This window comes from Pleurodeles waltl, chromosome 3_2 (assembly GCF_031143425.1).
Source record: "Pleurodeles waltl isolate 20211129_DDA chromosome 3_2, aPleWal1.hap1.20221129, whole genome shotgun sequence".
NCBI lineage: Eukaryota > Metazoa > Chordata > Amphibia > Caudata > Salamandridae > Pleurodeles > Pleurodeles waltl.
The window spans coordinates 60,425,496-60,448,879 of NC_090441.1; positions in this window are offsets into that span (position 1 = coordinate 60,425,496).

The window sequence follows — 23,384 nt, forward strand, 5'->3', positions numbered from 1 at the left end:
AAAAACAGAAGGATAAGGATGTGATGGAGGTGGGCATTGTCTTCATGTCTTCTAAGCAAATGGGGAGGCTTCTGTACGCACAGGTCCAACTCCAATCGGCCATGCATGCGAATAAATGGTGGAAATTCATAATTCAGACACCACAAATAGAATGTTCCTCTAGCTAGATCAATTTTTTGGACAAAACATTTTGATGATAAGGTGAAAGCTCTTTATGGCCTATTCAGTCAGGGAAGTAGAGTTCATCCTCCAAACGCAGGTGGTTCACTCAGACGTTGGTCAGTTAACACACTTGAGTCTGGCCAATTGCCCTCATCATCATCCTGTGCTTTTTCTGGAACAGTGTAATCTTGAGATATGAAGTGTTAGTTCATTTTAATCATGGTCAGTCTCTCCATGTTTTGAGTCAACAAACTGGTCCTTCTGACTGTGACAACTGTGCCAGCTCAACTGAACACACGCTCAGCAGATACACTGGCTATCGACCAAGCCAGATAAATTATTGCCAACTTGCTGAGCTCTGGCCATTGGCTCATCTTCCCAATGGGTTGTGATCCATGTCGACCTCTCTTGGGCCATCTAGATAGTCTTGGACCATTCTCTAAATTGGCATTAATGCTGCCACTTGCTCGACCTCTTTTGCAGTCGCCTCTGCACTTGACTTAGGCCATGAAACCTGAAAACAAACCAATGCAGAAGTTGGGTTAAATTATTTTGTTGCTGGTATTGTTGCTGGTGTTGTTGTTGCTAGTGTTGCTGTTGTTGGCTGCTGTGAGACAGCAGCACTGTCCTCTCTGGAGGTTGAATGCCTCACTCCAGAACGTCTGCCCAGGACTCTAATTTCCAGCCATTCTTCTTCTAGGTCTCAGCCTTGCTCAACAATCCACGTCTTGTATAGTGAAACATCCCCTTCTGAAAAAGGAAAGGAAATGGCCAGTAGTTTTTTGTACTGTGGATCACATATTGTAGCACAGATGTACTCCTTGGAGGATGCAATCTCTCTTTGCAGCCTTGAATTACATACAAAGGATTACGTTCACAACCAACTCATATGCTTCTTTGTTTACACCAGCAAAACTTTACAACACCTTTTTTCACTGGTCCCATAGGAGCTGCAACAATGGGATAGCTTTGTTCATCATACTGTCCCCCCTGCTGACTTCCCTGTGAAAATCTCAGAAGGAAGTAGCCTCTCTGCAGAGCATACTTCAACTGAGGTAGTAGTGGATGCAGATCTCAGAGGGGGGCCTTACAAATATGGAAGCTGGGGTTAGTGGTGGTGGGACCAGTGCCACATCCCTCTGAGTTGGCTAAATGGGAGGGGGAAACTTTGTGCCCTCTGAGCTGGCTTCCATCCTGAAAATCACTGGCTCGCCCTCAACCCTTTCCATAATCCTAAGGCTTTTAGGAACATGTCCTTTTTTCCTTGTCTCTCGTTGTGAGTCTCAGACTCAGCTGGGGTCCAACCCATGTCCAGATCATTAGAAGGGGGGTTTGGAGAAGATGGTGAATACCTTTTCTTTTTCTTGCTAGAGATCGGGAAACCAATGGTTCAAGAAGAGGTACAACCTGCTCAAAAGGAAGCTCAACCTCCTGTTCTGCTCCTACTTTAGGAAGAACTATTGCTGCCTGCAGACTCCTGTTGTCCACTTTGCTCAGTTTCCTGCAATGGTTGGATACTAGTTTGTGACTGGGAAAATTCCAAAGCAGACTGACTGCTCGTCGCAATGATTGCAGTGACTGCCTGGCTGTGACATATGGACTTTCGCTTAGGTTAATTAAGTGAGGTTATCTCAAATAATTAACAACAATAGTGCATCCATTCCAATCTACATCGTAACATAATATTTCAATCAGGATAACAACATGCAGCTATACAGATGTAACTGTTTGCTTTATGTGCATGTACGGGGAGACACCGATAGCAGGCAGGGTGGTGCAAGGGAAAATTGCTCAATCCTTATAAAATTAATTCTGTTGTGTGCCTTTGGCTGCAGGGGATGCTGGGGAAAATGAAATCATCCTTAAAAAATGAATGCTAATGTGCACCAATGGAAGGCAGGGGTGCAGGGGAAAATGGAATAATCCTGAAAAAATGAATGCTAATGTGCACCTATGGCAGGCAGGGTGTGAGGCGGAAAATGGAATAATCCTTAAAAAATAATAATGGTGGAGTGCACCTATAGCAGGCAGGGGGTGTACTGGAAAATGGCATAATCCTTATAAAATGAATGCTGGTGTGCACCTATGGCCTAAGAGTCCTACAGCAGGTGGAGGGAAAATATAAAAAAGTATGTTCTGATGTATCACTAGGGACTATGAGAATACCATTGTGAGGCAAGGAAGTGGAGGTGAAAATGGAAACAATGCACATAATATAATATTATATAAACACTGCTCATATGTATATCACAATGATCCTGAAGCACATTAAACTGATGTCAGGGAAAATAGTGAAAAAAATAAAAAACAAAAATGCATAGCCCTCTTCTAACAATGTCCCTAGAAAATGGCTTTGAAAACTGGAAAAAAGGATGTATTTGACACAATGACTGACTGTGCAAAATGTCAGTTGGCCACATGGTCAAACAACAACAGCAAGCAAGGAGGCATGTACAACAAAGAACACATGCAGGCCAAATCAAAAGCACACTGACTGGCTGCACAAAATAGCCGCCAGCCACATGGTCAAACAACAACAGCAACCAAGGAGGAATGGACAACAACAAAGAACACATGCAAGTCTGTGGGAAAAACATGCTACACAAAACGGCTTCCAGCCACAAGGCCAAACAACAACAGCAAGCAAGGAGGCATGAAAAACAACGTATATATGCACTCCTATGGCCAAAGCCCACTGGCTGAATACACAAAATGACCACAGGCCACATGGTCAACAACAACAATAAGCAGGGAGGCATGGACATCAAAACACATGCAGGCCTATGGCTAAAGCACACTGACTGGCTGCACAAAATTGACACAGGCCATATGATCAAAAAAGTCAACGATAAGCAAAGAGGCATGAACAACAACAACACATGCAGGCTTATGGACACTGATTATACAAAATGGTTGCCAGCCACACATCATGGAGAACAAAAGCAGAATGGTGTTCTATGACAAACACACACACTAGCCAGACAAAGGAGTAACAGTAAACAATGAAGAAGGCACTACCATTGATTCAGTAATGCCAAAAACGAAAATTTAGTTAGTTACATTTTTTACAGCAACACGCATCCTTGCAAGGCATGATATTACCCCACCAAAATATACCTAAGGAGAAAAAAAACAAATTTTTCCATTTCATTCAATGCCATCCCTAACCTAAATCATAGATGTTAAAAACATACCACAGAAACAGTTGTTTCTGTGACTGGATGGCCCGTGGGCACACTAGGCTACATGGTAAAATAAACTAATAGTGCAAATTTAACAAACTGGGAAAAAATGTAATTCATCGTGAAACATTTTTCCTTCATAAATAATGAACAATTGAATGCAAAAAAATACTAAGCCCCTACTGCAACTCCAGCACACCCACCACAACCACAATCAAATTAAAAAATTGAATAAAAGTACAAATAAACATACTGGTGCATGTCCTCTATCAAACAACACCCTTATCCAAACGTTTTTCAACTTACTTGCTGTGATGTCATAAAAAAGTCCTTCAAATCCAATAGTATATCTACAGTTGGAAATGTAAAGCAAGTGATCCTTTCACCTTGAAATTCAAATTAAAAGTGAACAGGATGTGGACAAAGCTATGAGGCAAGCCTTCTGGACATGAGAAGAAGGTTGGAGTCTTTGGGGCACTTCCGGTTAAAAAAAATAAAAATACAAAAAAATGCTTTTCACACTAAAAATAAACCTGAATCACCTCTTCAAGTAGAATTGTCACTTGAAAAGGTTTTTGTGTTGATTTACCTGCTCCTTGAGTTAAAAATCTACTCGAAAAACAGAGACGTGAATGCCGGCATCACAAAATGGTGCCGGAAGGCTCCATGGCGACTGGAAATCGATCTAGCGGAGAGAAAGTCTTGTTTGCACCCACAAGTGCATGTTTATGTAGTCTCTCGTGTGCCAAGGGGAATATATTTCTGCCACGCGCCAAATGGCAGAATTTGATAGGAACTCCATGTTGCACACGTAACGTGGAGTTACCCAAATTCCACCAACTCCGTGAGCCAAAATATATTTCCGCCTGGGCCTAATCTTAATGTCTTGATAATATTTGTAAGCATGTTATCGACCACATTGTCTACCACACTGCTCTCTGTCTCCCCCTTTGTCTTTATCTCTTTCGTGCTCTTTCTCTCCCTCTCTCACTGCCTATCACACACCCCTTTCCTTAGCCTCCTCTCTACCTCACTCATTTCATCTCTCTCATTTATATTTCTCTGCTCTCTCTCTCTCCTTCTTGGCCCCTCTATTTTTGTCTCTCTTTCTCACTCCCTTTCTCTGACCTCACGTTATCCTTTCTCTAACATCTCTCGCTGTCTCACACACAGTCTTCGTTGGTCTCCTCTCTGCTTCCTCTCTCCGTTTATATCCCTCCTTTATCTCTGTCTCCCACCTCGCTCTATCTTTTCTTCCAGCATCTCTATCATTTTCTCTATCATTTCCCTCTCCCTCGATTCTTTTCGCTTCTCCCTCCACCTCCTTGCTTCCAATGTCTCTTGATCTGTTTCTTTCTCCTATTTGTCCCTCTTATCCTTGATGATTATATTGCATTGAAACATTCAATGTAGCTACTAAATGTATCCATCTCTTTTCCTCAGGGACATAGCGCAGTACGTGGAGTAACAATGCCTTGACATTTTCCAGTCTGTCCAGGTGACAGGTACCACTGCTCATGGGAAAGACGTAGACGGGGAGACACGGGGACTGGGCCACTATCCCTCAAGTAGGCAAAGCTCCACTCTCTTCTGACAAGCCATCGCTTTACAGATTTCTTATTGGGGCCTGCGGAGGCAATCCTGAACTGAGTCATTAGATAAATGGCCTGGAGATGAGGGAATTATCCTCTGGTGACGATCCTTTGGTGACGAGGCATTTATACACTGATTGAACAGTGCAAGAACAGCATTTGCAATGAATGAAAATTATGGACCAGATTTACAAGGCCCTAGCGCCCATTAGCATAATTTTTTTTATGTTAATGTGGCATTAACGAGGCCATTCCCCTTCGTCATATTTACAAAGTGGTGCAATGCTTGCTTTGCGCCCCCTTGCACCACATTATGCCTGCGCCAGGCATAATGTACGCCATGGGGACGTTCCCCCACAGGGAGGCCCATAAAAATGGTGCAGTGAAATTTACAACATTTCACTGCGCCATTTTTAGCATCATTTTTAAAGCCTGCTCAGAGCAGGCATTAAAATGACTTGCCCATTAAATTCAATGGGCCTCCCCACAATTTATGGTGCTAATCCTGCAAAGTACCACAATGGCGTCATACATTTTGATGCTATTGTCCTAATATGTGCCATGGTGCGCTGTATTGTAAATACGGCGCACTCATGGTGTCATTAGGGGGGCGCAAGGGGGCACAAGAAAAGTGGCGCATCACAGATGATGCACCACTTTCTTGTAAGTCTGGCCCTATGCTTTTCAAGGGGACTGTGTAAATGATGCTGCAAAACTGCTCAGCCAGTTGTTTCCAGTTCAGTGTATGATATCTGGTCTTTGCTGGAATGCATAAAAGGATGTTTAGGCTTGGTTTGATTGGTCTATGCTGGAATGAACAAAAAGGAGTTTAGGACTGATTCGACTGACGCTGATGGAAAGCACAAAAGGGAGTTTAGGTTTGTTTTGACTGATATTTGGTGGAATGCACAAAGGGAGTTTAGGTTTGGTTTCACTGATGTTTGGTGGAATGCACAAAAGGGAGTTCAGGCTTGGTTTGACGGGCTTTAGCTCTATGAGGAAGTCCTGGTTTCTAAAGGATTTCTGAGAACTTTTACTGGCACTCGCCCTTCTAGGGCCTACTACATGCTCATTGGGAATGTGGATTGATTACTTGGCAAATGCACTTTGTCTAAAACTCTTCTTCTTTATTGCTGGATTGTTGAGGTTTTTCATGGCCTTTAGTGCATGCATTGTGGCAGCGGTCTGATCTGGCACTTGCAGTTTTTTTTCATCATCACATCTAAGGTAAAAAATGAGAAAGGCAGAAATAAAAAATAGTGACAAAGGACCAAAAGTAGGGATGAAAAAGAGCCTGAAAAGTAAGATAAAGAGAGAGAAAGTATAGTGTTGTGTAAGGAGTTACAAGGTAAATCGGGAGTAGGCATCCTTGGAATTCCGCATCTCTGGTGTGGGCAGTGCCAGGGGTGGCCTTTTAAATGCTTTTTGGCCGTTTATGTGACTTTGCCGGAGCAGCTCAGGGCACTAAGCAAGCAAATGATATTTTCAAGATTTGGCGAGTCTTTGGATGCACATTCCATAGGGCAATGTCCCAACTTTCATGAAACTGCAATCTTGGTTGCCTAAAAGCCATAAGAGTCTTGGATCAAAATACCTAGGCCTAGATTCACTAAAGTTTTATGCAGCATAACACAGCGAAGGGATTTGCTGTCCTACATTGCGTGAAACTGAGAGATCGGAAATTTGCCATGTCTACTAAGATATGGTGCACCTCTGCTCCCTCCTTGCTCTGACACTTTGTGTACTGCCTAATGCCAATGCCAGCACCCTTGTGCTGGGATGCCTGCATTACAGACTGAATTGTTTCTGTGTTGGAAGGTATGCCTTCCAGCACAAACCTAACCCTAAGAGGCAATTTCCTTTTCCAGCTGTGGTATGGAATGCATCACGCATAAAAAGAGGAAGTAAGAAGGAGAAATAAAAATATTTCTTGTATTTATGAAATCTTCGGTAGGTCACCATTTTGGAGCAATTCAGGGTTTACTGATTTTTGGTAAATCATGGATTGCATCACATTCATGTGTGGATGCATGGGAAAGCTCATGCTGCGCCCCTAGACGCCTACCACTATGAATTGTAAAGCAATGCAGTGCAGGCCACAAAGTCAAATCGCCCCTTATGCAGCTTAGTACAAATCACTTAAAGACTTGCGTTGACTTGTTTGATGCAAAGACCACACAAGTTCTAAGTAATTCTATATCCCAATTCTTAGGATATGCAGGAGACTTTCATCGCTGTTACAGGGCACATCATCAAATATGATCTTCTGTTGCTTGCAGGTTACATGTTCAAATCCCAGCAGCATTCCCACAACCCTCTTTCTGCGATCAATACGTGTAAGGATTTACACTTACTCACTCCTTCCAGTGGCAATGGGCACTGAAATATGTTGAATTCACCAAGCGAGTCTCCTACCTAATTGGCATGAAATCATATTTCTTGTGCGACGTTCCTAGTTTTCAGCACAGTACGCAATTGGATCAGCAGTGAATGCTCTAGTTTTTCCTTGACTTTTGCAGCTGGACCCCTAGTTTGTGATTCCATAATCGGCCTTTGGTGCTCCTCAAATCCACCTTCTTCCCTTGCCTACACAGAAGTGGGCTTTGCTGGTTCAGCTCCGGGCACTGTGTCTTGTCTAGCTGCGGAAGGCTAACTTCTGAATGTGGAAGCCATCATGGGCATTCCCAATCTGGTGTCATCTCAGTTTTTGTGTCTACTTTAGTATTTCACAATGGTTAATGGAGTATTCAAATTCTGTAGAGGGACTTAGGGGCATATTTATACTCTGTCTGCGCCGAATGTGCGTCAAAAATTTTGATACACATTCAGAGGAAACCTTGCCCCATATTTAAATTTTGACGCCCGAGCACGCGGACGTCAAAATCCCACCGTGTGCGTCATTTTTTGGATGCGGCAACCCGCCTTGCGTTAATCTTATGCAAGGTAGGTGTTCCCGTCCAAAAAATTACTTAAACGCCCGTGCGTCGTATTTATGCTTTCGGGCAAAAATGCTGCACGGCCGGGAGGCAGAGCCGGAAAATGACGCACAGCCCGATTTGTGTAAAGAATTAACGCCTGGGTCAGGACAGGCGTTAAAATGGGGCAAACACACCTGTATTTAATCAGAACACACAGAAGCAACAGCAGAGCAGCAGAGCAGCAAAAGGGAGACATGGAGGTGCTTCTCATCCAGCGTGCACACAGACGCAGAGCCCAGCAACAACAACAACAGCTACCACAACACCAGCAGGGACCCCAAAGGCAGCGCAGAAGGCAGGAGAGGATATTCCGCACCAGAACAACCCTTCATGGCCTCAGGGAACATCACATCATCCAGAGGTACAGGTTGAGCTGGCAGGCCATTCATCAGCTGCTGCGAAACATAAAGCCACAGTTGGCACCCACCTTGCTGACACCCCGCACCATCCCAACAGAAACCAAGCTGCTAGCTGTACTTCACCTGCTGGCAAGTGGCTCTTTTCAAACAACTGGTGCCCTGGTTGCCGGAATATCACAGCCATAATTTTCTGCCTTTTTGCCCAAAGTACTGGATGCCATCATTGGACTCACACCCGCCACATCTGCTTCCCTAACACACTGCAGAAGCAGCAGGAAACAAAACAGGGGTTTTACCTCATTAGTGGCTTCCCACATGTCCTTGGTGCCATCGACTGCACACATGTACGCCTTGTGCCACCTGCTGCAACTGAACACCTCTACCGCAACAGGAAGCACACATATTCCATCAATGTGCAGGCCATTGTCGATCACCAAGGATTGATCACCAACATCGTGGCAAAATATCCTGGGAGTGTACATGACTCATTCATCTTCCGACACTCTACCATCAATCAACACTTCCAGGATGGACGGTATGGCAATGGACTACTTGTTGGTAAGTACAGAAACCTACTTATATACACACTGCACAGCAACCCTCTAGGACACACAACACATACACCACAACAGCAACATGTCGACAGGAACACACTGAGGTCGTGACATCCCTAGCCATGTTTCATAGGTCAGCATTGAACCTGTCACACATCTGAAATTAGTGTACAGTCTAATATTAAGACGCCAATGTTCACAACGTTTGGAGTGGTTTGCCTAATTGTCACTTTGCAAAATGTAAGCGTCTCAATTATGTTTAAATTAATCCATTGCATAAGTCTAAAGGTATGGGATGTCCAGGGTACATACTGTAGATGTGAATGTGTTAACACTGTCAAAATGAATCTGTGTATGGAACTATCATCTCACCCCCAGTGAAGACACAGGGACACCTGTATCACAAGTCACAATGCTAGAGAGTGCACACTGTACTGCAATTCCCAAAACATACTGCTGACAACCGGTCAGCAGCCAAACACTCTTGCAGCCAAGGAAACAACACAATGCAGATGGTACATCCTACATGCCTAGCAATCAACATAACAACACAAAAGAGTCACAGACAACACAAGACAACTACTGCCATGCAAGGCGATATAAATGGGGCAAGCTACATCAACATGATCCCAATCATTTTCTCTTTCAGCTGATCAGGGGTATGGGATCCAGCCATGGATCATGACACCAATTGGCAACCCAAGTACTGCAGCAGAGTGTGCCTACAATGACGCACATAGGAGGACATGCAGCATAATCGAGAGGACCTTCGGCATCCTCAAGTCGAGATTCAGGTGCCTCGACATCACTGGTCATTCCCCTGAAATGGTCTGTAAGATCATTCTAACATGTGCCATCCTGCACAACATTTGCATAAGAAGGAACATTCCCCTCTTGGAACCAGAGCCACACATGCCTGAAGAGGAGGAAGAGGAGGATGGTGGCCTGCAACATGAGGGGGAACAACAAAATACGGCTGCTGGATTGCGTAGGCGCAAACATATTGTGAACAATTTCTTTTAAAAATAATCACCACTGTATTAACTAATGTAAATAAACACCGATAATAATCACCATATCATGGTCTGGCTAATCATTTTTCCTCACCTTTATCTCTAACTATCAGAATAAGAGTGTAGCCTCATGGAGCATAGCTGATATACCGATCAGGACACAGAAAATCCCAGAGCAATTGTGATGCGTATCATACAACAGTCACATACACACACACTGTAAATGACATATATCCTGTACATTTCACCTTTGAAGGGCAATAGCAGAGGACCACACCTATTTCACACATACTTGTTGGAAACATGGTTCATCACGGCATATGGCACACAACTAAGACACCATCACTCAATAAGGGGAAAACAAGCCTCATACAGGAGGCAGTTGATGTGCTATTGCATTGGTAACAGGAATGTATGACCAGACCCTTGACAGCAGTAAGTCCAACTGCATCCAATCTTTGCAAGGACTATCTGTGACTAGAGTTTCATATAAGCAGAACATAGACAGCACAAGTGCCACACATATGACAAGCATTGCGCACATGACATTCCATGTACATGTCAGCCCATTTCCTAACTCCTGACACACCCATGCTCCTGGTCACAACCCACCTGTTTGAAGAGGTCCCTGGAATAGTAATATGTTTACCCATATATTCCCTCCTCTACACACACAGACAAACAATAGTAATCCTGTGTGCTACACCCTTTCCTATGTTATGCCATTGTCATAGTACATCTGACTGCATGGACGTCAGGTCCATTAATACACTGGCTTGTAGTTTCTAAGTCCTGTTAGCACCTGTAGATTGCTTCCCATGTGAAAGGTACTGTTGGCAATTTGAATTCAATACTCACAAACAGGACTGGTGAGAAACAGATGCAGCACACACCTGTGAGCACCTCCATGCACACCATCCATTTGAACATGCACTGCCCCTGCTGATGCCTGGAACAGCATAGAAGTTGCCATTTTGTCAAATACACCGTTATGCATTGCTAGTAATTAAGCCGTGTAACACAGCCCTTGGGTTCATGTGTCACCTTCAAAAATACATGACATACACAGTTTTCCATGTCAACTTTCTTGTTCTTCCTCCGATCAATCTTAGTCAGACCACTGATTATGTAACTTGTGAAATTGCTGGATCCAGATATACCCTGCATCCTGTCAGCCTGACTGGCACCTGTCTGTGCGTTACCCTAAAGACTCCTTGTTGCTACATATGTACCACACTTGCGTTACCAAACTTCACATTTCTCAGAGGGTATTTTGTCATGTGCTTCATCAATGCATACCCAAATACATTGTATAGCATCATCTGCCTTTAAATTGTACCATATTTGTAAAATTGTCTTGGAATTCCAAAATCATGGTCTATCCCTTGTCTGGGTCTCATGTATGCATGAACGACAAAGTGTGACAGTGTACCAGGGCCGGATGCAGGGACTGGGTATGGTGCCTCCAGCAGAACCAGCTACCTCTGATAATGTGCATGAAAAGTCCACACATGTTAGGACTCTGACAGTTCACACGCTGAATCACATTGCTCACAACATATTGATGGGCCGTGCATGGTGAATAGCTGCGAGAATAATCAGCACTGAGGCTATGATGTTCCCAGATGCAGTGGGAATTTTAGAGGCCAACCTGTGTACAAATGTTGTAATGACACCTGCCGGAACATGACACCTGAGACATTATCTCACTCAGCACACCAAGATTGCCCTGTTGACAGTCTCATAACACGTCTTCAGTGACAGGGTGGGACCATCCCCATGTAGGTTCCCATGTCCTCATCGACTTTACTCACATTGATCTCCGAAGGATACTCAGTAGATACAGGAATAGCTGCCACTGACTCATGATGAGACCTGGACGTAACTGTGACAACATACACCCCTAAAAATATACAGGATCAACATTGGACCACACACATGAACAAGACACCTCTGTGCAATTGATCACTGTAAATATGTGGACACATGCTGCCTCGTCTGCTGGTCCAACACTGCCACTGGAGAGTTGTGGCTCCGTCATATGACCACAACTGTGGCATCATATTACATTTGTGGTTCACCTTTGGCTGTCTGGGCCAATGACATGGTACCCACTTCGTCTATGCATGTGCCTGACTCACTGTGGGTTCACCAACAAGTGCCTAGGAAGCAGTTACCAAAATTCTAGGACATGGGATGGGTAACTTGTGGACCATTGACATGCACAAGCGTCTGCCATCTATTTGGTGCATGCTTTGTCAGTTGTGGTGTCAACGTTACCCAAAATCTTGGAAGTGCACACAACAGATGTGCTACATGTATGTATGTATTAGCACATGTCCTCTCTCATTTCCACAATGACTTGCATCTAAGGTTTGGACACATTGACTTCACATTCATGCAAGCATATTTGCAATAATGCATCTTGTGATGCACACACACTGGGTCGACTAATACATTAGTAGCCACTGCACACACATTGAGCCATAGGCATTGAGGTATTGTACACATGTGCGTCACCTTGCTGTCCTCTCCTGATGCCAAACATGCCCAAATTGTGCAATACATATATGTAGGCACCACATCTGGCCATCTAGTGCATCAGCCAAGCGTCAAAATCCTGTTAAGGAAGCAGCGGGTCATGGTCCGCTGCAGTATGATGTCTCACATGTGAACATACACCATCAACACCAAAGTGGGTGCAATCAGCCTATCTCAGTTGTGTCCCAAATATAACATTACATTAAAATGGAAAAAATACCCAAAACCAGTTTATGCCCTGAAATGTTGACGCATGCGTGTCCAAAAATTACGCACAAGCGTCAAAAACTGACGCTTATGCCTGAATAATGACGCATAGGGGGTCATTTTCCGCCGTCCGCCAAGGTACCGCCGCTGAATGACCGCACCGCGGTCAAAAGACCGCGGCGGCCATTCAGACACTTCCTCTGGGCCGGCGGGCGCTCCCCCAAAAGAGCGCCCGCCGGCCCAGAGGAAATGCCCCTGCAACGAGGACGCCGGCTCAGAATTGAGCCGGCGTAGTTGCAGGGGTGCGACGGGTGCAGTTGCACCCGTCGCGTATTTCAGTGTCTGCTTAGCAGACACTGAAATACTTTGCGGGGCCCTCTTACGGGGGCCCCTGCAGTGCCCATGCCCTGGGCATGGGCACTGCAGGGGCCCCCAGGGGCCCTGCGGCACCCCCTACCGCCATCCTGTTCCTGGCGGGAGACCCGCCAGGAACAGGATGGCGGTAGGGGGTGTCAGAATCCCCATGGCTGCGGAGCGCGCTCCGCAGCCATGGAGGATTCACAAGGGCAGTGGTAAATCGGCGGGAGACCGCCGGTTTACCCTTTCTGGCCGCGGCTGAACCGCCGCGGTCAGAATGCCCTCGGGAGCACCGCCAGCCTGTTGGCGGTGCTCCCGTGGTCGGTGACCCTGGCGGTCACCGGCCGCCAGGGTCAGAATGACCCCCATAATGCCCTGAAAATTGGTTAAGTGTTAAGACTATTTACAAATATTTGGATGCGGCCTAATTTTCACTCCTGTGCTTCAAAAAAGATGACGCACATACTGTATGTGTTTAAAAATATGACGCATAACGATAAAACTGCGGCCATTTTATGCAGGAAGTGATGTAATAGGATATCCTGTTTACAGATTATGTACAGTGGGTGTACTTTCACTTTCACTTTGCAGTCTGTGATTCTTCTAGACTGTGTGGCTGTGTTCTGAGTGTTGTCCAGTGATTTTGTGCTTTTGTGTCCTGTGTGCTACATTACTTGTTACTTTGTGAAATAAATATTGTTGTTTTATACTGTCTGGGTGTGTTTTGTTTACAATTGTCCGGTATTGTACTGAATTTGTTGTTTGTGGGAGTCTGTTGTGGGTAGTGCTAGTTTGGGGATAATTGGGCTCTTTTAGTTGTCAAGTTTACTTTTTTTTGTACTTCTACTTTCCCCCTTTTCTCCTTTCTTCTTCTTTATCCCCTATTCCCCTTTTCGGTGCTGAGATGTTGGGTAGGCCACGTCTTGGCAGGATGGGTGAGGAGGAGCTTGGGGGGTTTATATGGCTGGTGTGCCATTTCCTCCCACTCATGATCGAGGAAGGGGGCAGGGTGATACAGGGGTATCACACTGAGGGGCGACGAATCCGGTGGGGAAAGGTGCTGCATCACTTGCAGCGCGTGTATGGGAGCCAGAGGAATGACCACCAGCTGAAGCACCGCTGGGCTGACCTCATCACCAGGGAGCAAGATCTGCTGGACCACCTGGGAGTAGGGATTGGTGGCCCTGTTGGTGAGTACAAATCATGTAAATCTGCACAATTAAAAGCTCTGTAGTGACATCAGATGATTTGTACAATATCTGCCGGCTAAGCTGCTGACTGTGTGGAATGCTGCGGAAACATACAGGGTCATTGATGGACTATGTGAAGGACCACAATTGCTAGCTGTCAGGAAGCACGTGCTCTGCAAACTTACAGAATACTTTTGCTTAATGTAATTTGGTGCCGCCTTTGTGTCAGACAGCAACACAAAATAGGAGGCAATCATGTCTATATAGGTCACATTTGCCAGTGAAGTATAGATTTACTAAAATATTGGCAACCTTTGTTGACGCAATAGCTAGACTGACATTAGAAACACTACATGATGCAGAAAATGAGTGCTTGCTTCACGTCAATTGATGATAGCAATGTGGCCCAGACATATGTCTCATGTGTGTCTGGTGAGTGTGTAAGGAAAGCGTTTTTGGAAGTTCTATGAATGTTAGGGATTATTGTGGTCCTTCATCATTTTGGATACATGTCAGATTTGGATTTGAAAACATTGGGAAAAGGTGTAAGGTGCCCTCAGCTAACATCTTAGACTGGTATTTGGAGTTTGTAGTGCCACATTCCGATTAGGGATGGCAGTCCAAAGGTATGCACATGGGTTCATATCTCTATGGTTGGTGCAAATCACCATAGCTGGGATACATCAAATGAAGAAACTGTAACAACATAAGGGCTTTCAAAAGTCCCTGCCCCTCTGTACATTGTACCTATGTGTCATAAATGTGTCATGGCCACATAGGCTGTTTGACTGGTAATGCAGTCCTCAAGTAACCAGGCTTTGGATGTCTCTCTTGGATGCACATGATGAGACGAATACACTCCATTATTATTTCTGCTCACTAATGAAGGAGCATGTTTGCCACCACATGATAGTTAAGGCCACTGCATGTGTGCAGATATGTGTGTAATTGTCACAGGAGACCCATGCTATGTACATGTTAGCCGTGCTACATCAGATGCAGTATAATCATGTCTGAATGGCTTTAATTACTTATGTCATCTTACACATAGTTTTTGTCTTTGGAATTGTTGGTCAGTGCACAGATTTTGAGCACATTTCTTCCTTCCATGCCTTACAGGTGGACCGGCACCCTACACTGTGGGAGAGGTTGCTTTATTTTAGGACCTCGACAACTCCAGTAAGTGTTAATATGTCTGTTATGTGTTGTGTTTGCTGGTGATGTGTGATGGACTCCTGTGTGTTGAACACATAGCAAGGCATGAAGCGCTGGCCCATCATTTGTCTTGTTCCATGAGTGGGATTACATTTTCTCACCATTTTAGAGTTGGCCAATGCTTATCCTATTGTATTATCTAGGGATTGTAGGTCATTCCTGTAGACCCCGCAATGAGAACTGGGGTGAGTCATGTGGATAACACTTGTATCAACAAGAGTCGCACTGGAACTCATCTCAGATTTAGTCTGCCTGTCAGACCCACATTCTCCCAGATTGGGACTGCAAAATGCTTACCCACAGACTTCTGCTTCCCTATTCACCAAAGTACTTATTAAACTGTAGGTTGAACTTCCTAGCAGCATGTAGCTCCACATGTAGTGCTACAAGTATGTGGCACTTGAGTGCAATGGCCTAGGTATGCATGCAAATCATGACCATGGGTGTTCTTGCAACTCTGTGTCTGTTGTAAGTCATGCCTTACTGGAAGTATATGATGTGGACAAAGGTCTGCATTTCCTGACATGTGTGGCGCTAGGATTGGTCAAGGGTTTGCTGTCTCCTATTTGTTGATAGACCCTACCTGTGGTGTGTGTGTAGAGCCAAACACATGTCCAGCTTTCTATAGACTCCTGGGTGTCCATGTTGTTTGGAATTGTTAGTTGTTTCTCCACCCCCCCTCCCACCCTCAAACACAGGCATGGGTTTGTGAATAGAGTACCTAGGACTGATGCTACCAGTATGTTACACAGACATGTAAATCAGTGAATCTTTGGTCGGAACCTAGTATACACACTCAGGTATAGCACATGAGTGCTATACTAGCAAGTCCATTTACAACTTGCAGATCATGTGGCTGTAGATTTCCATCCCGTACACTGACATTTGTAGCCCTGGCATTGGCGCAGGATGTGCTGCATGATTGTTAGTTGACAACTGGCAGAACTCTGATGCCAAATTAATGCCAATTGATACCCATCTTGTAGGGTTTGGATGTGCTATGTGTGCCACGACCTTTGTAGGCTGGCCTGCCATGTACTTCCTCAGGGACATTCAATGATCTGTATGATGATATGAGCTGTTACAAGTACAGTAGATGTACTGTCTGATTTACTTCTTGTGCCATTTCACACAATGCAGTTCCTAATGTAAATTGTTTGCCTTTGTCTTCACAGCTGCGAACATGACACCCATCCAGGTCCGTGAGTTCCAGAGGCGGGCAATGCGTTACCAGCATATCCTGCTGGTAGAGTCGGGGTTCAGACGGATGGCCCGAAGATACCGGAACGAACGGGCCTCCGGAGCATGGAGGGCTTTCCCAAAGGGTGGCCCTACTTTGCTCACCACAGCCACCACCAGCACAACCACCACTTCCACCCAGGTGGCACCACCCACAGCTGGGACTGTTGTCCCAACGTCTGCAGTTGCTCCAGGCCCTAGCAGTGGAACACCTTCAGGGCAGCCCTCAGGCATAGACTCTACACGCCCACACACATCCTCAGCTGCTACCCAGACTGCCCCAGCTGCTACAGTTGACCCTGCCGCTTTTCAGGAAATGCAAAGAAAAATGGACTGTGTCCTACGGAAAATTAGTCACCTGCAGCGGGATGTTGCCATATGAACAGACGTGTGCGGTCCATAAAGCGGACCCTCGGATATTAAAATGGACATGATTCCCTCCCCTCACTCCTCTTTCCTTGTTCTTATACTTAGTGGGCTTAGGGGGCTTAGTGTTAGTTTAGTATAGGCTGTTAGTTTAGTTAGTGTGTGGGGGGGTCCTGATTATTTCTATTTTTTCTTTTTGAGTGTGTGGGTGGGTGGGTGGGGTTCTATGTTGGGGTTCTTGTGTGTTTAAAAAAAAAAAAAAAAAAAATGAAAAAATACAAAAAAATATCTATTTGTTTAGTATAGGATAGTATGTGTTTAGGTTAGTCTGTTGTCCTCCATGTGCCCCGTCTCATAAGGGGGGTGGGGTTTTGATGTTTAGAACGTTTCGTTACATGTGATAAGTAAGTTTAGCTTAGGTTAGTTAGGGAAGTTGTGGGTAATGAGCAGTTAGGGTAGATTAGGGTAGGTAAGACTTTTCCCTGAGTTTCCTCTTCTGTTATTACCGTTAATAAATATATAGTGAACCCTTTACCCTTTACAGTATGTGTCAAATGCTTGTTGATCAGGGCCTTGGCATACGTGTACATGAATTTTGTTCTATTACATTTGTGTCCTATGCTACGAACAAATCCCAACTAAGCTGTAAGATTGGCAGCTACCCCAGAGCTACCTTGCAAAGATTCCACCATTTATTGCAACCACCAATCAAATTTAATATGGATCCCAACGTGTTTTTGTCAATAAGTATGTTTTCAAAGTCACAAACAGTGCTTCCAGATTTGGTATTGGGGGAACTGTTTTAGGTCTGACTGCAGTGTGATGTTCAAAGACACCCTTATAAGGTGAGTGGTCGTAAGCACTCTTGTAGTATCGTCTTCATGACACACAGACATCATTTGTGACACTGTTCAGCATGATTACTTATTTGGATGGAAACTCAGACACCTTCATTCATGCATTTTTTGGAGTATTTGCCTAGATTTGTGATCACTGTTATATGTGTTAGTATTGCATGGTGACAACATTTAGCTGCCACTATGCGATGACTTAGATATCCCTTGAGGAAGCATTATTTTGTCCAACACAGCATGATGGTGTATGTTTTCTCTCTTCATCAGATATTACCCTCAGGAAGGGCAGAGATTGATGCAATCCTGGCCACTGTGCAAAGTTATCTGACTACATAATTTCAGGACAGTTGTATTGACAAGCTACGTAATTTGACAGGAGGCACATTTCAGTTATCTACTGGACAGCTGATGTGTCACATTACACAGAGACAAATTTGTTGTGTAAGTGCTATTTATTGAAAAGTGCTGTAGTGCTATATGTACATTGTCCATGACTGTGAGTCCATTATAGTGACATCTTCCATTGTGATCCAACACAAGTGGTAAAGGAAAATGCTTTTGACGTGCTGGGGTGATGTGTCAGACAGTGCAGAGGGACAGGATTTTCCAATGAGTAAGTGAGAGACAATCACTGGGCAGGATGACAAGATTAACAGTGATTTGCAGAACAGTCATTGAGTACAGTTGTTGTAAGACTGGCATGTTACAAAGCGCTGGACCTTGGTAATAGTTGGCCATGTGGCAGGGACTAGTGCTTCCTGGTACTTTTCCGTGTGAAGGTGATCTGTTCCACGTCTTCTTCTTCTTCTGATGTGTGTGTTGCCTCCTCTGTTCTTGGTGGTGGTGGTTGTGAAGGGGCAACACACACCTCAGTGTTAGAAGACGTGGAGTCAGACATCCCGGTCACTGCTACCTGTGAAGGTCTTAAGGGCAGTACTGCTGCAAGGAGGATCTGCTGATTCTTAAGAATAGCAGCCACATCACAATGGTAGGCAGCCAGGTCGGCCCTGAGGGGTTCAATGTTGCATTAGTGCACGCGTTGACAGGATTGCTGTAGTTGTAGAGTCAACTGTATTACAGCTATGCTGATTACCTTCAGCCTTTTTTCTACTTCCTGCAAGATAGTTGTTCGCCCTTGCATAGCTGCTGCCTGATCTGCAGATAACATCATGCACAAACGCACCCCCTCTAGGCTGGCTGCCATAGTTTGCATCCCCACCCGCACCTCATTGGCCAGCTCCTGCTGTACTCCGACTACAGTTCTCTCAAAGCTGGTGCCTGTGTCGTCTGAGTCCTCAGCTGTATTGGAGCTGGCAGGTCTTACAATTGGGGTAGTGGGTGGATCCTCTGCGATGGCTGCTTGTTCTGTGCTCCTCCTTGTGACTGAAGGTGGGGTCTGGAGGGTTCCAAGGACATCTTGGATGATCTGCTGGGGGATGTTTGTCAGCTCGTCATCCATGTCATCAGGGTATTCCTGGACAGGCATAGCCGCAGGAGATCCATCGTCCTCTGCAATGAAATAGGGTACAATTAGTGTGTCTGTGTTGTGGCATTGGTGATGTGACATGCCTGCCTTGTGGTGAATTCACATTGTGATCTTGTTTCCTGTTCATTGCGCCAGTCTTTCAGATGGGCATTCTCCCAGGCCTATGGACCACCTGCATGTCACATGTATTGTATTAAGTTATTAGACTTGTCGGCATCATCTCCTCTAGTGTTGTTTTAGGCCAAATAATGAATTGCCACCTTCTTGTCCTACTCAAGCCTCCGTCTACATCCATTCTCATGGTGAGACCTTTCACTGGCTGTGGGTGCTCTGATGGCACTAGCAGCACACTTAACAATCTGGACCTGCCCCAGTCTCTGATCTTTCACATCCACTTATATGTGGTTGACATGTAGCATATCCTAGGCATAGCATTGTTATGGCACGATATGGATGTTAACATTGGTAATGTGTACAGATGATGCTAGGAATGTGTGGAGATTGGATTGCCCTGATAGTCGTAGCAGTGTCCTATTTCCTCCTCTGACTGTGCAGGTGTATGTCAGTGACCAGTTACATGTGTCCTCCCCCTCAATGCTGTAGTCTGAGCAGTATGACATTTGGGATGTTGCATTGTGAGCCAGTGTTAGAAATGGGGTCTTTGGTTGACAGTCAGGTTACCCCCTGTTCAAGCAAGGACCCTCACTCTAGTTAGGATAAAAGAGAATCACCCTCAGCTAACCCCTGCTTACCCCCTTGGTAGCTTGGCAGAGCAGTAGGCTTAACCTCAGAGTGCTGGGCGTAAAGTATTTGTACCAACACACACAGTAACTTAATGAAAACACTACAAAATGACACAACACCAGTTTAGAAAAATAGGAAATATTTATCTAGACAAAACAAGACCAAAACGACAAAAATCCAACATACACAAGTCAAGTTATGATTTTTTAAAGGTTTAAAATAAAAAGAGTCTTTAGGTAGTTGTAACAACACACTAGCGCTGCTAGCGTGTAAATGTACCTGGTTTGCGTCAAAAATAACCCCGCACGGGCGGTGCGCGTCGAAAATAACCCTGCACGGTTATATGCGTCGAAAACAACTCGGCACAGCGATGCGCGTCGAAAAAGCCAGCCACGCGACGGTCCGAAAGTCCCGCGGCGCAGGTTGCGATCTCTCAGCCTTCGTCAGCGATGCTGCGCGTCGTTTCTCCTGCTCCGGGCGTCGATTCTCCGGTCGCGTTTCCTGCGGCGTCGTTTCTCAGCTGCGGAGCCGGCGTCGCGTCGTTTTCTCAGCCGCGATCGGATTCGCGTCGATCTTTTCTCCGCACGGTGCTCGGTGCGTGTATTTTTGTCCTTAGGCTGCCAGCCTCTCCTTTCAGGGTCCCAGGAACTGGAAGGGCACCACAGAGCAGAGTAGGGGTCTCTCCAGAGACTCCAGGTGCTGGCAGGAAGAAGTCTTTGCTATCCCTGAGACTTCAATAACAGGAGGCAAGCTCTACATCAAGCCCTTGGAGATTTCTTCTTCAAGATGGAAGGCACACAAAGTCCAGTCTTTGCCCTCTTACTCTGGCAGAAGCAGCACTGCAGGAAAGCTCCACAAAGCACAGTCACAGGCAGGGCAGCACTTGTTCCTCAGCGATCAGCTCTTCTCCAGGCAGAGGTTCCTCTTGATTCCAGAAGTGTTTCTAAAGTTTGTAAGTTTGGGTGTCCTTCTTATACCCATTTTAGTCTTTGAAGTCACCTTCCTTCAAAGGGGACTCACACCTTCTTGTGAAATCCTGCCTTGCCCAGGCAAGGCCTCAGACACACACCAGGGGGCTGGAGACAGCATTGTCAGAGGCAGGCACAGTCCTTTCAGATGAGAGTGACCACTCCACCCCTCCCTCCTAGCAGAGATGGCTAATCAGGAATGCAGATCACACCCCAGCTCCCTTTGTGTCACTGTCTGGTGTGAGGTGAAAAACAACCCAACTGTCAACTGACCCAGACAGGGAATCCACAAACAAGGCAGAGTCACAGAATGGTTTAAGCAAGAAAATGCTCATTTTCTAAAAGTGGCATTTCCAAACTCACAATCTCAAAATCAACTTTACTAAAAGATGCATTTTTAAATTGTGAGTTCAGGGATCCCAAACTCCACCTGTCCATCTCTTCTCTAGGGGAATCTACACTTTAATCATATTTAAAGGTAGCCCCCATATTATCCTATGAGAGAGAGACAGACCTTGCAACAGTGAAAACGAAATTGGCAGTATTTCACTGTCAGGACATATAAACCACATTACTATATGTCCTACCTTATCCATACACTGCACCCTGCCCTTGGGGCTACCTAGGGCATACCTTAGGGGTGCCTTACATGTAAGGAAAGGGAAGGTTTAGGCCTGGCAAGTGGGTACACTTGCCAAGTCGACTGTACAGTGTAAAAATACACACACAGACACTGCAGTGGCAGGTCTGAGACATGATTACAGAGCTACTTATGTGGGTGGCACAACCAGTGCTGCAGGCCCACTAGTAGCATTTGATTTACAGGCCCTGGCACCTCTAGGGCACCTTACTAGGGACTTACTAGTAAATCAAATATGCCAATCATGGATAAACCACTTACATACAATTTAGACAGGAGAGCATATGCACTTTAGCACTGATTAGCAGTGGTAAAGTGCTCAGAGTTGAAAAGCCAACAGCAACATGTCAGAAAAACATAGGAGGCAGGAGGCGAAAAAGTCTGGGGATGACCCTGCAAAAGCAAAAGTCCAACACGACCCCCTACCAGCCTAAAGCCAGGGGAGAACAATCAATACCTTGATGTACTTCCCTGATTGGGGCGATAGAACAGGGACCCAGGCCCACAACAGCAGGGGCATGTTCCAGTTCTACGCCTTCCTGACTCCAGTTGGATCCCTCTGTCCATACTCTCAGGGCCCACTAAGCTAACCCATGGGGAACCCTTCTCCACATCTACAGACACCATCTGTGCAACACCTAACTTTACTTTGCTCACAGATGTATTGCAATGGGCAGATAGTACCACCAGGGCCAACACAGTGGTGTTGCCCACTCCACCCCCGGGGTGTGACTCTCGTCCTCCCCCCCCCAGGGGCAACTCTGTCCACCAGGACAGCAAGCCACAGTGGCCCCAGACAACTGTCAGGGATGAGAGCCCGACCTCAGGCCTCTCTAACCACTGTGACTGTGGAGAGTGGGGGGTGGTAGCCCCAGGTGCCTGGCACCCTTTGACCACTCTCTCTTCCACCAGGTCAGGGATGACAACCTGACCCTGGTCCTCCCCTCTGGGGCTCTGTACCCTCCCTGCAGAAGCGGCACCCCCAGAGTCCAAAACTGTCAGGGTGCTTGTAGAAGCAGTCCTGCACAATTCTTCCATCAGTGCAGGGATGTTAACCTGCAACTGATCCTCCAACCTGGGGTCTGTACCTTCAGGTTGGACCAGGGCTAGGGGTGAGGCTTCCCTCCCCCTGCCCTCTCTTCTGGGGTCCTGAACCACCCAACTAGGAGCGGCCCCCCCAGAAGACAACATGGTAGGGGCACTGTTAGCAGTAGCCCCTTCCTCCAGGTCAGGGGGGACACCCTTAACCTGGCCTCCCAATCCAGGGTCTGTACCCACAGACTGGATCACTGCCTGGCAACCCAGGACTTCCTGGGGGGCATACCTACCCCCTACCAGGTCAGAGTTTACCCTCTGAACCTGGTCATCCAACCCAGGGTCACCACCCTGCGGTTGAACCACTGCCTGGCACACCAGGACTTCCTTGGGAGCACATTTACCCCCCATCAGGTCAGAGTTTACCCCCTGAACCTGATCATTCAACCCAGAGTCACCACCCTGCGGTTGAACCACTGCCTGGCACACCAGGACTTCCAGGGGGGCACACTTACCCCCCTCAAGGGACACACTGTCCCGAAGGGCCACACAAGAGTCTGGCTGGCGCAGGTCTCCTGACCTCTGCCCATCTGACAGAGTCTGGATTCCCCCCAACCCAGAAATGGTCTCACCAAGGTCATTCATGGGGGGGTCTGCTCTCAGAGCTGACCCCTGACCCTCCAGGTTCTCCACTGGGGTCCG